The sequence below is a fragment of the Eublepharis macularius genome, chromosome 19, assembly GCF_028583425.1.
Source record: "Eublepharis macularius isolate TG4126 chromosome 19, MPM_Emac_v1.0, whole genome shotgun sequence".
In the NCBI taxonomy this organism is placed as follows: domain Eukaryota; kingdom Metazoa; phylum Chordata; class Lepidosauria; order Squamata; family Eublepharidae; genus Eublepharis; species Eublepharis macularius.
In genome coordinates, this window is record NC_072808.1 from 23,774,193 (window position 1) to 23,782,413 (window position 8,221).

The following is an 8,221-nucleotide window of genomic DNA, read 5'->3' on the forward strand; positions in this document are numbered from 1 at the left end:
TGTGAGTTCAAAATGAAGAAGAACATGATGTAAGCTGCTTTGGGTCCCCGTTGGGGTGAAAGGCAGAGTATAAATGAAGTAAATAATTAAATAAGGGGCTAGTGGCTATGGTCACTGTACTATGGCACCCTTCTGTCTGCCCAAGCATACTTTTGGTGATGTTGTAGCTAGTACCTCTATCATAACTGGCCCATGGCAGTCTCTAGCCCAGGATGTGTGATGGTGCCCAGTGGGCTCACTCCTAGTTGCCCTGGAAAGCAAGAATGCTGCACTTCTTTCCTTGTTCTCCTTTGCAGGCCTGGGAAAAACAAACGGGAGTGGCAGTTGATCCTTCTGGCCCTGCAGCATCTTGGCTGTGGAGGATTCGACTCCCCACCCCTTGGCAGTCTGACTCATCACAGCAACAGGCAGAGCTGTCAGACTGTGTATGTACACACAGCAGGGGATGCATGCAAATAAATTGCTTATGGGAGGAGTCTTGTAATGGATAATGTAACTTGCTGAATGACCCGCAGCCATGTGTGCGCTCTCTCCCCGCCCAGTGGCTTCCGAGCTTAACAAACAAATCCGCTCTGTCAGGACGTCCGTATTCCTGGGTTCTCTTATGCGGCCTTCTCCCCATGTGGGTGTCTTGCATATTTCTCCTTTGGCCCTAACATGGTTTTCAGGATTTAGTAAGCTGGTATAACAACAACTGGTGCTGAAACTGTCAACAAATATGCAGGATTTGCTGAGGCCATTCATATCAATATATCTAATTCTCAATGTGATCTCATCTGTGGATACTTTAATCTGGACCTGGTGGCATGGACAGACAACACAGATATTTCTAAAACATGAGAAAAGTCCCAGGTTTGCAGAAAAATCTGATTTTTTTTAAAATAGGGGTTAAAACTCCCCTAATCGATAAAAGGAGTGCTGTATCTTTAAGGCATGGATGCCCTCGGTAGCCATTGCTAGGCAACCGTACTAGTATTGCTAGCCTTCAAACCTTGATTGCTGTCAGTAAAAGGCAGGGGGAAGGTGCAGGCCCTTTCTTGGGTTGTTTTGGCCTTTGAGAGAGGACTTACCTGGGCAAGCTCTGGCAACAACCAGCAAGCAATTTGCTATTACCCGACTTGCACGACTCATCCAGCACAAAAGCTCAGTGCAGTTTAATGGTTAGAGCTTCATATTTTGGATCAGAAGTCTGCCATTGAAGCTTGGGCCACTCGCTCTCAGCCTAACCTACCTCACAGGGTTGTTACAGGGACAAAATGGAGGAGAGGAAATGATGTAATCTGCTTTGTGGATGAAGGAGGGATATAAATGAGGTTTGTTATTGTTATTTGATTTATAGTCTTCTCTCCGTGCAAACAGGCTCAAGGTGGATAACATCCAGTTAAAACACAATACAGTACACAATATAGACAATTAAAACTGGTAGCATTAAAGAGCAGTTGCAATTGCACACCCTCCCTCAGCAGCGCATACTGCACAATCCCACATGTAATCATTTGGGTCCATGGTGGCGGATGGCAAACAACGAATAAAAGCAGAAGCCAGGAGGGAGGCTGAGGAGGAGGCCCACTCGCCTCACCCACCAAAGGCAGCACATCTGTGTCTTGCAGGCCCGGCGAAGTGATAATATTAATAATAATTCATTATATTTCTAATCCGCTCTTTCCGTGAACGGGATCAGAGCAGAATACAACACATATAAAATACTTAAACATATTAACTTAAAACCAGATAAAAACCAATAAATATATAAAACAATTTCTAAAAGATAGCAGCACACACATTGCACAACCCAAGCAGCAATCTGTGGGGCTGGGTGGCCAACTATTGGATGTTGACAGAAGAGGGGGTAACCCTCCCCTCAAGGCAGGAGTCAATGCCCACCTGCCTCAGCCACCATGTGCCTGGTGGAACATACCTGTCTTACAGGCCCAGCAGAAAGATAACAATTCCTGCTGAGCCCGGGTCTCCATAGAGAGTTCCACCAAGTGGAAGCCAGGGCTGAGAAGGCCCTGGTCCTGGTTGAGGCAAGGCGAATTTCTTTGGGGCCAGGGACCACAAACAGATGTTTATCCATTGATCTAAGTGTCCTCCAGGGAACATAGGGTGAGAGGCGGTCCTGTAGATATGCTGGTCCCAGCCTGCTAAGGGCTTTAAAGGTTAAGACCAAGACCTTGAACCTGATCCAGAGCTGTGCTGCTGGCACAATACTGGTGTTAAATGTGACCGGAACAGAGTCCCGGTCAAAACACGCACCGCCACATTCTGGACCTGCTGCAATAAATCCCGCTGGGCCCAGGTTGCAGTTCCATCTGGTTGGGGCCAGGACCAAAAAGGCCCGGGCCCTGGTCGAGGCAAAACGGACCTCCTTGGGGCCAGGGACCACTAGTAGGTGACAGATGGTCCCGCAGGTATGCTGATCCTAGCCCACTAAGGGCTTTAAAGGTCAGAACCAAAACTTTGAACCTGATCCGGAACTCCATCGGCAGCCAGTGCAGCTGGCACAGAACAGGTGTCACATGTGACCAGAATGGAGTCCCGGTCAATAGACACGCCGCTGTGTTCTGGACCGGTTGTAACTTCCGGAGCAGGGCCAAGGGCAGCCTAGCTTAAAACGAGTTACAGTAGTCCAGCCTGGAAGTGACCATTGCATGGATCACTGTCGCTAGGTCGTGGGACAACAGGTAGGGGGCAAGCTGCCTGACCTGACGAAGGTAGTAAAATGCTGATCTGGCAACTGCTGTGATCTGAGCCTCCATCGATAAGGAGGCATCCAAGAAAAACACCCAGATTCCTTACCGATGAAGCAGGCGCAAATGGCGCCCCATCAAGATATGGGAGCTGGATCCCTGTACCCAATAGACCCTCACCCAGATACAGGACTTCCATCTTCGTTGGATCAATTTCAGTCTGTTCTGCTTTAACCATTCAGTCATGACCTCCAAAGCCCTGCCCAGGTTGTCCGGGACGGTATCTGGCTGGCCATCCATCGACAGATAAAGTCGGGTGTCATCTGCATATTGATGACAATTGAAATAATAAATATATTGCTGAAATAATATAGTTGTGGGGAGGTAGAAAAAAGATGGGTGGATGGGAAGGAGAGAAGGAAACGAGAAAGGTTACCAGGAAGAGGGAAAGAAGAAATAGTTGGAAAGAATTAAATGAAATGCCCCCACAAGTCCTTGCACGTTCCATGCTTGTTCATCCATATTCCTCTTCCTTGTACAGGACACTGCCAAAGCAAACATCTGCTTAATCACATCTGTGTTTGGTTTTTAAATTTAATGTAAGCAGCCTTGGGTACTGTTTGGAATAAGAAAATTGGGGAGCAAATATTTTAAATAAATATTCTCTAGTAAGCACTCTAGAGGTCACTCTAGTCTAGTATGAACTTCCCAGCTCTTGCGTTAAATCGCTAAGTGACAATGTTGGGTGAAACCGAATTGAACATCTCTGCCGCCTGAGGTAGGTGAGCATAGTTTCTGGACTTCTGGACACAAAGGCATGCAGTGATATCGACTGGCCTGGTTCTGCATGCAAACGCTTCTTCCTGATGTGCACACCTCACTGTGAGTCCCTCTGCATGCTAGACAGATGGCATGGGGGAAGGTTTCTAAAAGTTCAGGCCATAACTGAGCTGCTGCCTATCAAAAGTATTTTGCCTTGAGCTGTAGCCACAAAATTTGGCATTTGTGGGCTCAGTTCAGACATCACACAAAACCAGGGTTTAGTTACACAAACTGCAGTCATTATGATCGCCTGAATGCAGGGCACACCATTAACAGTAATTGTGACCCATCAAACCAGGAGGAAAAGTAGATTTTATCAACCGCAATTTAACTCTGGTTTCATGAGATGTATGGAGGGGCCAATGCAGTCTCTAGACAGATGCTTCAACTGCAGCCCCTACCCCCGAACTGGTTCAATGTAGGTTTATTTTTTGATCCGCTTGAAATGAAAAGGCCCCTGGCATTTTGCAAGTGGTGTTTAGCGCCACACACCCCTCCACGAAAGTACAAAGTTATGTGACTGTTCCTATCATAATTAAAGGGCTTCTTGCATTCAAGAAGTGGAAAAATTCTTGTGTGCAGGCCCCCGAGACCATTCCTCTCCCTGCAGTGGGGAAAAAGTGTACCCAGAGATGATGAAGATACTTCTGGGTAGGTGGCCTGAAATCTGCCACGTGTAGTCAAAGAGGGGGTGTGTGGCTCAATAGTGGAGCAGCTGGTCTCCCCAGAGAAGGTCCAGGGGAGTTAGGGGTTAATCCCCACTATGCCATGAAGCTGGCTGGGTGACCTTGCGCCAGTCACCCTCTCAACTAGACCTACCTCACAGGGTTGTTTTGAGAGTAAATAAGGGGAGAAGCTTGTATGCGGCTCTATGCTCCTCAAAAGAAAGACAGGGTAAACAAACGCTAGACAGACACAGATTCTACGCAGCACTGGAGACCTGTTGCCAGACAGAGCAGACAATTCCTGCCCTTTTCACAAATTACTATGAGTGCATGATCCATGTACAGTGTACATTTGGTTTTTCTTCATATACGAATTGAGTAATTTTCATGTTCAGCACATTTATGTCCCTGGTTTCATTTGTGAAGTGTTCATGCAGATGTACATGCATGCATTGTAATATGTGGACAGGGTTTTGAAGTTGAATGGATCAAATAGTATGTCCGTGTCATGTGGCTTCGTACACACTCAGAATCTGAAAATGGGACACTTATGCACCCAGCAGTCAACGAGTGGGGCATAAGGTGTACTTCAGGTCAGCATTCCAGTACAGAGCAAGCCCAGCTGCAGGGGGTGGGGTGGGTGCGAAACACACAAGTAACTAAACGGCTTACTCCTCCCTGGCATTTCAAAGCTACAGTGTGCGTTTGGCTGGGAGACAGGAGGAGCAACGACTGGATTTGACTGGAGTGATGAGTTTGCCAGCAGATATAACAAAGGTGGTCAGTCACCAAGGGATAGCTTGGCTAGCAGCAGTTTTCAAGACAATTGTCTCTCTCCTGCTCAAGAGAGACCCCAACCGTACCTGCACACCTGCAGCGATCTACTCCCTCTTCATGTTTGGGTATCCTGAGGGCTAGAAACTTGTGAAACAGATAATGGTGCTCTGTTTCTGCCTAGCCACAGATGGTTCTTTGATTACTGACAAAGAAGAGTGGCATGATCATAGGAGAGGGCCCTGAGACGAACATGTTTGTGGCTTGTGGTTCATTCTCCTCAGAGACCAGATAAAGCCCCCAGGCCTTAGGCACGTTGAAGAAAGCTGAGCCATGCTCCACGGAGTGGCAAAACATGATGTACCGAAACTCAGCAGGAAGCAAGTGGATGCTGGTGTGTGCCACTGGTTGTTTTTCTTGCTGAGTGTGCCCCATTTGCGTTTTTTAGGCTGCTTTGGGAGGAGAGCGCCTCAGAGCGTGTGCAAACAATCTTCCTCTACCAATGTGAAGAAACACAGATTAACTCTTACACATCCTCATCATAGGGGAACAGAAATCACGTGGCACCTTAAAGACGAAGTTCATCCCAGCATAAGCTTTGTGGGTCAGGCCTCACAACTGGGCAACTGTTGTACGGATACTTCTATGCAGGGCTTTTTTTCAGCAGGAACACGGGGGAACGGAGTTCTGGAACCTCTTGAAAATGGTCACATGGCTGGTGGCCCCGCCCCCTGATCTCCAGACAGAGGGGAGTTGAGATTGCCCTCCAGCGGAGGGCAATCTCAACTCCCCTCTGTCTGGAGATCAGGGGGCGGGGCCACCAGCCATGTGACCATTTTCTCTGAGGACAACCCACTGAGTTTCACCACCTCTTTCCCCAGAAAAAAAGCCCTGCTTCTATGGCCAAAACCACAGGGATGACTGGGGCGGGATTTGTGGCAGAGAGAGACTGGCTGTGAATCTCGGGAATCCAGCCGTGGGACTCTTCAGTTCTCTGGCTGAGACAGCAGGGGGCACTCCGAGACCACGTGAGGGAGTTTCACGGCCAGCCTTTGCAGAGCGTGAACTCAGCCTCCGGCGCCCCAACCTTTTCCCAAGGTTCCACGGGCTTCCTAGGTCCCTTTCTCCTCTTTTTGCCCCCATCATTCTCTTGCGCTCTTAAAAAAATGAGAACTCGAAGCAGCCCATGGTTCAGAAGCACAAGGACCCCCCCACACACACACCCACACACCCACACACAGCAATACATACTGTTCATTTCCAAAAGCCTGGCCCATCCCAACCCCCAGCGCTCAGGAATGCGGGCCTGGAGCTGAGTCACCTTGGCTCAGTGTAAACACAGCCCCAAAGTGGAGTGGCTGCCTTATAGGGGAGAGATTCCAACATTCTCCCCCCTCGCCGCCTCCACCAGCCAGCTACAGGCCTCAATAGTCCTGGCTGCCTTCCCACCCCATTCTATCACAGTGTGCCCTGATCCTATCCAAAAGGCGAGACGGCCTGGGCTCACACACAGCCAGGCCGGGAGATGAGGCGCAGATACCCTCTGGGTTTGTGTGTCAGCAGATGGTCCTCTAGGGGAGTTGCGCGTTAACTCCCTTGGCCCCACAATTCCCATCACACTTGACCTGCCAGAACAGCAAAAACTCACGTCAGCGCAAGGCATTTTGTCACCCTGTGCCAGGGACCCTGAAGCCTGTGTGGCCACCAGCGGAGCCCACATGGCACAGCCACAGGGTTGGTCCTGGCCATGATGGCCCCGGCCCAGGCGGGGATACCAGCTGAGCCCTGGTGGGGCAGCAGTCTCTCCTCTGCATCCTCCACAGCTGTCATTTGGGTGGGTGATTTGGCCATACAATTGGCCCTGCTTGTCCTGTGATATCTGCCATTGGTCTTAAACTAGGGCTGATTCCGCACACGTTGGATAATGCACTTTCAATGCACTTTATCAGTTGTTTGAGGTGGATTTTTTGTTCCGCACACACAAAAATCCGTTCCAAATGACCTATAAAGAGGATTGGAAGTGCATTATCCAACGTGTGCGGAATCAGCCTAGGACTGATAACTCCAGTGACTGCAGATGCGCTCTCCCCCCACCCGCAACACACACACACCACACCAGATTCTTCTTTTTCCCATACACAGAACTCAGCAGCAAACCTGACACAAATCTCAAGACTGGATGTTGGAAACGGGGAGTGCTTTGTCTTTCTCATTGCTATGCACACCAGCGGATCGCGATTCTGACCCCAAAGCATGTCAGCAGCCTGCTGTTCGAGGCAGCCTGAGGGGCAGCGTTGCCGAGCTCCAGATGGAGCCGGGAGATCTCCCAGAATTACAACTCGTCTCCAGATGAGAGAGATCAGTTCTCCTGGAACAAATGGCATCATACCCCGCCAAGCTCCTTCCCCTAACCCCACCCTTCCCAGGATCTACCCCCAAATATCCGGGAATATCACAGCCTGTATCTGGCAACCTAAGGGGATACCAGTCCATCCAGAATCGTTCAGGACTAGGTTCTGAAGTGCCAAGCGCATGGTAAGACCCACAGTCCTCCGAAGGGGTCTTGTCTCCAAAGGGCATGAGGGCTCAGCTCCCTCTGCTGACAGGTCCCTTTAGAGTCAGGTCGGACAAAAGGACTTCAAGCCAGAGGAAGCTGGCTTGTGAAACTCTCTGCCACAAGATGTGGCTTAGGTAGCTCGAAAAAGAGTTGAATCTATTTTTGGAGGAGGAGCCACCATTTTAGGCAAGTGGGGCCTCCCGATTCAGCTGAAGAATGACAGCATGAGTAACAGTCAGCTGGGGAGCGATGCAGCCATCGGGCCCTGCTTGTTGAATTCCCTGTGACATCAGTCCGGCTGCTGGAAACGAGATGCTAGATTAGATGATCAGACCAGGGCTGATTCCAGATGGCCAGAAATTGCGGTTTTTCTGCGGAAATAATCGCTTACCGGCCACACGTTCAGTTTCGTCTCCATCCGCTTTGTCTCGCAGCGTGCCGTGCCATCCCACTTCCGGATGTTCGCACAGCCAACTGAGGTACCCGGGATTGGTTGTTTCCTCCCTGTCACAGTTGACATCGGCGGCCTTCATTGGTTCGCATTTCAGTTTTTTTTTAAAAAAAAAATTACGTGTTTTGCGCAAATGCGCAAATGTGCAGGTATGCGAATATGCAGCGTCAACTTTTGTGCATTTGTGCATTTGCGCATTTGTGCGCATTTGCGCAGTTCGATGTGCGCAAACATGCAACTGCGCAAATGGTGCCCGGTTTTA